The sequence below is a fragment of the Bidens hawaiensis genome, unplaced genomic scaffold, assembly GCF_021521415.1.
Source record: "Bidens hawaiensis isolate Kalapana, Puna unplaced genomic scaffold, B.hawaiensis_p1.1 tig00015461_1, whole genome shotgun sequence".
NCBI lineage: Eukaryota > Viridiplantae > Streptophyta > Magnoliopsida > Asterales > Asteraceae > Bidens > Bidens hawaiensis.
In genome coordinates this window covers 540,596-552,565 of record NW_027492384.1, presented here as the reverse complement: position 1 = coordinate 552,565, position 11,970 = coordinate 540,596, and positions in this window count along the sequence as shown.

Genomic DNA, 11,970 nt, shown 5'->3' with positions numbered 1-11,970 from the left:
CCAGAAGTGCGAAGTGAAACGGGAATCTCGATCAGATATGATTGAGACAGGCACTCCGTGTCTAAACACTACTTCTTTCATATAGATGCGAGTCAGTCTTTCCATTTTTTCCGATTCCTTGATCGCTAAGAAATGCGCAGACTTAGTCAACCGGTCAACGATCACCCATATGGTATCGCATCCCGTCGGTGTTTTGGGTAATCCCGTGATGAAATCCATGGAAATGTGTTCCCATTTCCACGTTGGGAGTTCTGGTTGCTGTAGCGGACCAGATGGTTTCTGATATTCCACTTTGACTCTTTCACAAGTTAAGCATTTGCTCACGTAGGTGGCAATGTCGGCTTTCATGTTTGGCCACCAGTAAAGTGCCGTTAGGTCATGGTACATTTTATCTGAGCCAGGGTGAATGGAATATCGGGACTTGTGTGCTTTGTCCATCACCAGATTCCTCAAGTCTTTGTATCGAGGGACCCAAATCCGGTTTTCAAAATATCGGACCCCGTCCGATTTGGTTTCAAGCTGCTTGTCCATGCCCCGCATGAGTTCTGATGGGTGGTTATCGTCTTTCAAGGCTTCGAGTTGAGCATCACGAATCTGATCATGTAAGTTGGCGTGAATCGTGAGTTGTAATGCTCGCACTCGTCTAGGTTTATCGGTTTCTTTTCTGCTGAGAGCATCGGCCACTACATTGGCCTAGCCAGGGTGGTACTTGATGGCACAGTCATAATCCTTAAGTAGATCGAACCAACGACGCTGTCGCATGTTCAGCTCCTTCTGATCGTAGATATGCTGGAGGCTCTTGTGGTCGGTATAAATGGTAAACTTGGTACCATACAAGTAATGCCTCCATATCTTAAGAGCAAACACCACAGCTCCGAGTTCCAGGTCATGGGTCGTGTAGTTCTTCTCGTGGATCCGTAGTTGTCGAGAGGCATAGGCTATAACTTTCTCGAGTTGCATCAACACGCAACCGATACCCTGTATCGATGAATCACAGTGCACTTCAAAGTTTTCTGTTCCCTCGGGGAGGGCTAGGATTGGGGCGCTACAGAGTTTGGATTTCATCAGTTGGAAAGCAGATTCCTGCGCATCACCCCAATTGTACTTAGTACCCTTGTGTGTCAATGCAGTGAGGGGTTGAGAAATCTTTGAAAATCCCTCGATGAAACATCGGTAGTAGCCAGCCAGTCCTAGGAATTGTCGCACCTCAGTCGGAGTCTTAGGTGCTTCCCAGTTTTTGATAGCCTCTACCTTGCCAGGATCGACATGGATACCATTCTCATTGATCACATGTCCTAAGAAGTGAATCTCGCGAAGCCAAAATTCGCATTTCGAGAGTTTAGCGTGTAGTTGTTCCTTCTTTAGCAATTCCAGGATTAACCTCAAGTGTTCTTCATGGTCGGTATTGTTCTTGGAGTAAACGAGGATATTATCAATAAAAACAATCACAAACTTCTCGAGGTACGCCTTGCATACTCTGTTCATGAGATCCATAAATACAGCTGGTGCGTTGGTTAAGCCAAAAGGCATAACCGAAAACTCATAGTGACCGTACCGAGTTCTGAATGTCGTCTTTGAAATGTCTTCTTCGCGCACTCTTAATTGATGGTAACCAGATCTCAAATCGATCTTCGAGTAGTAACTCGATCCTTGAAGCTAGTCGAACAGATCATCAATTCGGGGTAGGGGATAACGGTTCTTGTCCGTAACCTTGTTCAGCTCCCGGTAATTGATGCACATGCAGAAAGTCCCATCTTTCTTTCGAACAAATAAAACAGGGGCTCCCCATGGTGATGAGCTGGGTCGGATGAAACCTTTATCCAACAAGTCTTATAGTTGAGTGGACAACTCCTGAAGCTCCGCCGGTGCGAGCCGATACGGGGCTCGTGCTATGGGTGCAGCACCAGGGGCTAATTCGATTTGGAAGTCGACTAGTCAAATAGGTGGGATTCCAGGCAAATCCTCTGGGATGACTTCTGGAAAATCTCGCACAATCGGTATGTCTTCGATTCGCTTCTCCTCTGCGGGTTTCTCGACAATATGAGGTAAAATCTCCAGATGACCCTTTCGTAAATATTTCTGCGCCTTCATGAGGGTGATGAAGTTTGTAGTCATGCCGCTCTTCTCGCCCTGTATCGAGATGATTTCGCCGGAAGAGGTAGTGATATGGACTATCTTGTCGTGACATATAATCTCAGCTCTATTCTCGGATAGCCAGTCCATGCCGACAACGACATCGAAACTACCAAGCGTAAAGGGTATAAGGTCGATATCGAAGGTATGACCTGACAGTTTCAACTTACATCCCGCTAGTACATGAGTTGTTTCTATAGACTTACCGTCAGCTAATTCAACAGGAAACTTAGCATCTAACGGGGTTGGAGTTAAGTCTAAGAGTTTACTAAATGCTTTCGATACAAAACTCCTATCAGCTCCAGTGTCAAACAAAACAGAAGCAGAATAGTCGTTCACAGGGAACTTACCGGTAACCATATTCGGATCGCTGCGGGCCTGGCCAGACCCAATGACGAAAGCTCTACCTTTACCACTGCTCTCGCCACTGTTATTGCCTTCATTGTTCTCATTCTGCTTCAATTTGGGACAATCCTTCCTGAAATGACCCTCCTGACCACACTCAAAGCACCCTTTCGTTGTTGCAGACTGTTTAGGAGCACCCTTAGCCGCTAGGTCTCCCCTACAGTCCTTGGCCTGATGACCCAATTTTCCGCATCGCAGGCACTTGATACGGTCACATGGGCTAGCATGGTGATAGTTGCACTTGTTGCATTTCGGGTACTTTCCAGCATAGCCACTCGAACCCTGTCCGCCACCGTTGTTGTTATTGTTGGAACCCTGATTATTGAAGTTCCGAGCGAGTTCGGGTTTACGGTGGTGTTGTTGATGTGGGGGGTTCGATGATGAGGACCTGGTGTTGTCAAACTTTCTCTTTCCATTCCTAGAGTTGATGTTGATGTTGTCATTTCTTGTGTTATCACGGGTTTTGGAGGTGGAACCTCTAGGTGGTAACGCACCTTGTGCCACTGCTTGGTCCGTCAGTTTGTGGGCTATTCGGATCGCTTGCTGAATTTTAGCCGGTTTGGAAGACGTCACCATACCCTGAATCTGGGGTACCAAACCATCGATATACATCTCGATTCTCTTACTCGGCGGGTCAACCATTCGCGGACACATCACCGCCAGTTCGTGGGAACGGGTGGTGTAGGCTTCAATCTCAGAACCTACCATCTTTAACGCCCAAGATTCCGATTACGGCTTCGAGACTTCCTCTCTAGAACAATACTCTCCTCGCATCATGGTCTTGAATTCTTCACAGTTCATAGCATTTGCCAATTCCAACCTAAGAATTTGCACATTAGAGTTCCACTAGGTGAGGGCGGAATCTTGCAATGTTCCAGCAGCAAACTTGACCATGCTGGCTGGTGGACCGTTACACATCTCGAAAGCTGACTCTGCCTTCTCGGCCCAACGCAGGAAACCTATGGCTCCCTCAGTTCCATCAAATGAATTAGGCTTGCAGTCTAGGTAGGTCTTGAAAGTACAGACTCCGGCTTGACCTCTGGCTTGATTCTGAACGTGCGCAGCTAGAGCTGTCGCCGCATGGTCATTCAGTAGGGTTTGGAGTTCTGCTGCGGTTAGGTTAATGTTACCGCGACAATGACCAGCGTTTCTTCCAGACATCTAGGTGTTATCATCCTGAGATGTCGTCGCCTGAGAACACGTCCGAGTGTGCATCCTCCTCAGTATCTTCCTCGGGTTCTTCCTCAGGTTCTTCTGCATCAGGGGCAATCTGCGCCCCTAGTGTGTCACAGCGGGCTAGAGCTATCGCTGCAAGGGCTCTTGCACTAAAAATTTGGTCACATAAATCTATCATCTCTGCTTGCATTTTGTTCATTATCTCCATTTGCTGAACATGAGCATCCTGAACTTCCTTCATGGCTTCGGTCAGGAAAGAAATTCTCTCTCAGACATCGATTCCATTCTCTTTCAATTCTCTCACGTTTGCTCTAGTCGAGTGCATAATGTCAGCCTCACGCTCTGAACAAGAAACGAGGGCAGCGAAAGCGCGCTCCATCGGGAGTGTCAGGGGTGGTAGCGTTTTGAAGGATGTAGGACAACCTGGGAGAGGTAGCGATGGAATTTGCACACAGTAAACGATCCACTCGACTAGACTCGGGGTACCAACTCCAGTGACCATTGTCCTCGTACACGTCTCCAGATGGGCGATACCTCTTCAGTGCGGGTGCTGCTAGTGTCGGGACTACTCGGGGTGGTGATGAGTTGGGAAGATGCGGTTGCTTTCCAGGGGCGTGAGACATTGGGTCGGATGATGATGACGATGGCGTCGACATCCTTACAGGATAAGTCGTGTATGGGTCACGCGCGTACGAATGAATGAGGTTAAGAGATAAAGAAAATGAGTAACTAAATATATATCATATCTATATACATATATGCAGTGTGTAAGATCATAACTAATGGGTCGTTGCGGTTATAGTCTAGTATGCATGCAATTCTAGTTCGCTATAACCTGGCTCTGATACCAATCTGTCACACCCTCAAAATCCACTAACGGAGTTTTACCGTCAGCGAGTGTGAACTACCAGGATCGGAATCATTAGTTATAATCAAACACCAAAAATAAAGTTTTCAAACAACCAAGACATCAAGTCTTAAGTAAAAATGCGGAAGCGTAAATCGTAAACCAAAACAGTTGCGCCACACAGGACGACTTAAAAACACAAGTTGTCAAGACAGAAATTAAAAGCAGTTTTTAAAACAATGATGTTTAGCGAATGCATGTCCTAGACCGCGCGCCCGCCTCGGCTACCTGAGAATAACATACTAAAAGTGTCAACACAGGGTTGGTGAGTTCACAAGTTTATATAAATAAAGCGTTTGCGTTTACGTTTTGCGTTTGCGTTTGCGTTTGCGTTACCAGATAGTGTTAAGTCAATTTATATATCAACAGGTAGCTAACCTATCAACAAGTATTACTAAGTGTTCGACACCGAAGCTGACTGTTTATCAATTGCCTTGCCACCATGTCAACCACGACCATGGTAATGTGTTAGCCAATATTACACCCACTCGACCTACAGTCGAGTTTAGAGTTGGGTGGGGTTTGTCAAACCCAGTAGTACTACTCAACAGTGACTCGATATTATCCAAATATTAACCGTTTCGATGTTATGAAGGACTTTGGTTGGTTTGTTTGCCACTTAGCCTTACAAGTGATATATAAACACTAAACAAAATCTATAGTGTTGGAGTATGTTATCTCCCCCAAATAAAAGCGTTTAAAAAGAGTAAAAAGGGGACGTGAAACTCACTGTTTGCGAAGAAAACCAAAAAGATCCGAGAAAAAGGTGTGCGTCACAGAAATTCCTCACTAGTGTTCTAAAAACAAAAATGAGATTTTCTAAGTATTTAAACTACGAGTGAGTCCCTAGACTCAGCACATACAAATTATGTATAAGATGCGTTTCGTGTTTCGTTTGTGAAATAAGTGCGACTCGACAAACACGTTGGTGATGCGTTATATGTGCGAACAACTACTTAAGTGTCAAGTATTAACATTGTACATTACTAGCAATTATCCCCCACAAGGGCAATTTGGTCAAATCATAGCAAACATCGATCGGTTATGCACTTTTCATGATAATTTAAATAATACAGTAGCTAAATTATCCATGCAGATTTTCACTCGACAAGATTACTCTTCTTAATAAATTCTAACAAGTCAAATAAATCACCAAAAATCATCACAAAAGAAAACGTGAGTTAGGTTTCTAAAACTATTTTTATTATATTTTTATCATATATGGTTTTATCACAAAGATCAAAACATCACAGCAAACACACAACAATCATTAGCATGCGCAACAGAATGTTATTTGTTATTCCCGTTAAATGACAAATCCAATTAATCCAAGACCAATTGGGTTAGGTTCCTAACCCAATTTATTTTCTTCCAGAAGTGGAACCAACCCATTTGGTCTTGTAGTTTATGAGATATCTAAGTCGCAAAACAGCTTAACAGCAGGTCTCCCAAATCAGCCTTGCACAACAGTTTTGTAAAATAATAAAACCAAACTTTTATACGTCTAAAAATTACAAACTAGGACTTCTCAGAAACTAGATTCGACCTAGTATATTATAGAATCAACAATCGCATCAAAACATAATATTAACATTGAGTTACAGTCATCCAAACACGAATTCAATAATCTATCCAGCATAAGTTTTCATCAAAACTCAACATACAATTAACCTATGACTAACAATCATGCATGTAAACCCTAGTTCATCAACAAACAACATTTTTAGCACCTAGGGTTTATGATTGCAGGTTTAATAATGCAATTAAATCAATAAAATAGACTAGATATGATATAATTTACCTAGCAAGCACCTTGATTCCTTCAAAGAAACTTGAAAAGAGATTGTATGTGTGTTTGTGTAGGTCACGGCTGCCAAGAGGAAGAGAGGGAGGGGGAAACGATCGTATGTAGGGGGTAGGGGATTAGGGTTAGTTAATATCTAATTATAATTATTAATTTGTTACACTTAGCCCCCTTAACTTCTAGTAAATCAATTTCTATTATAAACAATAGACTTTTGCTTCTTGAATTAATGTCTTCCATATAAATATCAAGTAACACATAGACTTAGCACATAATTATCAAATAATTATTGTTTTGGTATTTGTCGTTTGTTCACCAACGGTTTGAGTCGACTCGTGTGTGTTTCGGTGCAATTCCGAAAGACTACTTGTGTAGTGATTGTCATGCATCATTTAAAACCCTAATTTAAATGTAACGAGATATGCGTTACAGTTCGTGTGATCTTAAGTTTGAATTAACGGAGTTCGGATTAATAGAGTTAACCTGAAATTGACGAGTGTCACAATCAAAGAAGATTCTTTTGTCAGTCGTCAAAGTAGTGGATATGACTGGTCGTTCCCCGTTCTCCATCTTGGTTTCTTTGGCCAGTCTCTTAGCTGCGGAGAAGGAAGTACCACATATATCCAAGCCACCGGAGATGAAGTTGATTACTTGTACATCTGGTGGGGGCGGAGTTGCTTTTTGCGGGATATCCTCAGGATCCTGGATCCTCGACTTTTTTCTTCCCAATAGTTCTTTGAAATGGCCTTTGATTAGGAGGTATCCAATTTCCCTCCTTAAACCAATACAATCATCGGTCTGATGGCCAAAGTCTTCATGGAATGCACACCACTTGGACTTGTCTTTGAAGGATGTTGTTTTCTCAATTTTCTGATGCCATCTTGCTTTCTCTACAAGATCCTTCATGGCACAAATCAAACCATGAGTATCAACAGAGAAGCAATATTCAGAAATACTTGGGTAGTCCTCATCATCATCTCCTTCTTCAACTGCCCGGACGTTTTGGTTATTGAACTTGGAGTAAGGCTTCGAGTTATTGTTCCTGAATGAGGATCCTTGTTTCTGGTTAGGTGACTCTTGTTTTGCTGAAGCTCCTAACCGCTCCTGGATCTTCTTATCATCCTCTATCCTTATAAATCTGAGTGCCCTGTTTTTGACTTCATCTAAAGTCCTGCATGGAGTCATCACAAGATCATCATAAAATGGGGAGCCCCTTTGAAGTCCAATCTTGAATGCTTCAACAGCCGTAGCCATATCAAGATTAGGTATTTCTAGAGCCTCCCTACCAAACCTTGTAACAAAATATGTCACACCCTCAAATTCCACTAACGGAGTTTTACCGTCAGAGGGTGTGAACTAACAGGATCGGAATCATTAGTTATAATCAAACCATAAAAACGTTTAAATGAAATTAAGTGCGGAAGCGTAAACACCAAAAGACAAAAGTTGCGTCACGCAGGACGACTTAAAAACCCAAGTAATAATAGTTAAAACATGTTTGCATATCAGAATGTTCAAAAACCATGCATGATCCTATACCGCACGCCCGCCTCGGCTACCTGAGAATAACATACTAAAAGTGTCAACACAAGGTTGGTGAGTTCACAAGTTTAAATAAAATAAAGCGTTTAGCGTTTGCGTTCAGCGTTTTGCGTTTTGCGTTCAGCGTTTTGCGTTACCAGATAGTGTTAAATCAATTATATATCGATAGGTAGCTAGCCTATACAACAAGTATTACTAAGTGTTCGACACCGAAGCTGACTGTTTATCAAGTGCCTTGTCACCAGGTCATCCAGACCATGGTATGTGTTAGCCAAAATTACACCCGCTCGACCTCCAGTCGAGTTTAGCGTTGGGTGGGGTTTGTCAAACCCAGTAGTACTACTCAACAGTGACTCGCTATTATCCAAATATTAACCGGTTCGATGTGTATGCCTTCAATTGTTTCGTTTGCCACTTATTAGCCTTTACAAGTGATATATAATTTACTAACAAAATCTTAAATGCGTTTTTCGGAGTATGTTATCTCCCCCAAGTGAAAAGCGTTTAAAACAGTTTAAAGGGATAAGTGAAACTCACTGTTTGTGAAGAATTCCCAAAATAAATCACCAAGTGATGCGCGTCACAGAAAACTCTCTCTAGCGTTCTAAAACAACAAGGAGATTTTCTAAGTATCGGAACTAATATCGAGTCTCTAGACCCGGCACATAATTCCTAAGCACAAGATACGTTTCGTGTTTCGTTTGTGAATCGTGTGTGACTTAACAAGCACATTCGTGATACGCTACGTGTGTGAACAATCGTTTACGTGTCATGTATTAATAATGTACATCACTAGCAACTATTTCCCGTAGGGGCAATTTGGTCAAAACATAACAATTATTTAGCAAGTATTCCCCGCAGGGGCAATTTGGTCAAAACATAACAATTAACTAGCACCTAGCACTTTTCATGCATTTTCACAAAGTTCGGCAGTTAACTTTACCGAGACAGAATTCTACTTGAAAGATTATACTATTCCACCGATTATAGCATCTCAATTAATTCACAAAAAATCATCACAAAAGCATAAATGAATTAGGTTTCCAGAACATATTTTATTATATTTTTATTCCGCATAGGTTTCTCACAATGATCAAAACATTACAGCAAACTCATAACAGCCAAATTCATGCGCAACAGAATGTTATTTGAAATTACTGTTAAATGAAAAATCCAACAAATGCAAGACCACTTGGGTTAGGTTACTAACTCATTAAGTCAACTTCCAGAAGTGGAACCAACCCAATTGGTCTCGTAGTTCATGAGATATAACATTTACAAAACAACCTAACAGCAGGTCTAACAACTCAGCTTTGCACAACGTTTTTGTAAAATCATAAAGGTTAACTTTTACACGTCCAAAAATTGCAAATTTATATTCTTTAGAAACTAGACTCAACCTAGTTTACTGTAGTATCAATAATCTCAACAAATTTTCAGATTTACACCCCGATACAGTCAATTGAACATCAACAACACAATCTGTCCAGAAACTGTTTGCAACAAAACTCAATATATTAACCATCTATAGACTATAATCCGTTCATATAACACTCTAGACACCATAATCACTATCCATGCACATCAATTACACCATACATACATGGTTAGGGTTTTATTTGATCTCAAAATCAAGACACAACAATTAACATGTAACAATATCAATTCTAGTTATCAAATCATCATCAATACATCATCAAATCAAACAAAGATCATATGAACACAATATATGAAATTTCCAGATTTTAGGGTTTATAATTAACCCATTCAAACTCAAAATTAAGCATGTAAAATACATAGGATAGTTGTTTATACCTTCCTAGCACATTAATCTTCAATCAAACTTGAAAAATCTTGATTGTATGTGTGTGTATGAGGGCCGATCGCAAGGAGACAAGGGGGGGGGGGGGGGGCTGGCCGTCGATTATGAGGGAGAGAAAGAGAAGATTAGGGTTTTAGGTGTATGTTATTATTTATAATAACATGTTACACTTTAGTCCATCAACTTCCAATTGTTACTTTTCTAGCTTAAACAACTAGTTCTTGTTTCTTGTTTAGCATCACAAATAATATAATCAAGTAACACATAAGTCTAACACATAATTATCACATAATCATTGTTTTGACGTTTTTCGTTTATTCACCAATTGTTTGCGTCAACTCGTTTGCGTTTCGGTGCAAATTCCCGAAAGACTACACATGTAGTAAGTGTCAAGCGTCATTTAAACCCTAGTTTAAATGTAATGAGGTGTGCGTTATAGATTCAGTGATCTAAAGTTTGAATTGACGGAGTTGAGTTAACGGAGTTAACCTGAATTTGATGATTGTCACATCATTCCCATGTTAAAGAATTTTCGTCCCGAAAATTTGAGTCAAGTCGTGATGAGTGTCTGAAAAAGTAAGAAAAATTTTCAGTTTGTCATATCATCCCCTAGTAGAAAGAAATTTCGTTCCGAAATGTAATTTATACCTCCGGTGATTTCTGACGGTTTGTCGGGTTTCGCGGTTTTCTGTTTTTGGTCAGCCCTTCAAAAAGGTGAGGATACTTTTTCTTCATTTGATCCTCGCGTTCCCACATGAACTCCGGTCCACGTCTCGAGTTCCAACGAACCTTAACGATTGGAATTTTGCGGTGCTTGAGTGTTTTGGTTTCCCAATCCAAAACTTCGACTGGTTCTTCAATGAAGCGTAGCTGTTCGTCAACTTGCAGTTCGTCCAAAAAGACTACTTGGGTTTCATCGGATAGGCATTTCTTCAAATTGGATACGTGGAAAACATTGTGTACACTGCTGAGTTCCGCTGGTAAGTCCAGCCGGTACGCCACCGGACCAACGCGTTCCGTTATCCGGTAAGGACCAACATATCGTGGGTTGAGTTTGTTTCGCTTTCCAAAGTGAACCACGCCTTTCCAAGGTGAGACTTTGAGTAACACTTGATCGTTCACTTGAAATTCGAGAGGTTTTCGGCGCTTGTCGGCGTAACTCTTTTGGAGATCTCGTGCTGCTGCCATGCGATTTCGGATTTGAACAATCTTTTCCGAAGTTTCGAGTACCAGTTCTGGACCAGTGATTTGGCTGTCACCCACCTCTGCCCAGCAGAGAGGTGATCGACACTTCCGTCCGTACAGTGCTTCAAACGGCGCTGCTTTAATACTTGCGTGGTAGCTGTTATTATACGAAAACTCTACCAAAGGTAAGTGAGGTTCCCAACTTTTTCCGAAATCCAACACACATGCACGCAACATGTCCTCTAAGGTCTGAATAGTTCGTTCACTTTGCCCATCCGTCTGAGGATGGTATGCTGTGCTCATATCAAGACGGGTGCCTAGTGCGCTCTGTAGCGACTTCCAAAAGTGCGAAGTGAAACGAGAATCTCGATCAGAAATGATTGAGACAGGCACTCCGTGTCTAGACACTACTTCCTTCATGTAGACGCGAGTCAGTCTTTCCATTTTGTCCGATTCCTTAATCGCTAAGAAGTGTGCCGACTTAGTCAACCGGTCAGCGATCACCCAGATGGTATCGCATCCCGTCGGTGTCTTAGGTAAACCCGTGATAAAATCCATTGAAATGTGTTCCCATTTCCACATTGGAAGTTCCGGTTGTTGTAGTAGGCCAGATGGTTTCTGGTATTCTATTTTGACTCTGGCACAAGTCAAGCATTTTCTCACGTAGGTGGCAATGTCGGCTTTCATATTCGGCCACCAGTAAAGTGCCTTTAAGTCATGATACATTTTATCTGAGCCAGGGTGGATAGAATATCTGGACTTGTGAGCTTCGTCCATCACTAGTGTTCTCAACTCTCCGTATCGTGGAACCCAAATCCGGTTCTCAAAATATCGGACCCCGTCCGATTTGGTTTCAAGATGTTTGTTCATGCCCCGCATGAGTTCCGATGGAAGATTATCATCTTTCAAAGCTTCGAGTTGGGCATCGCGAATCTAATCGGGTAAGTTGGTATGAATCGTGAGTTGCAATGCTCGCACTCGTCTGGGTTTATCTGT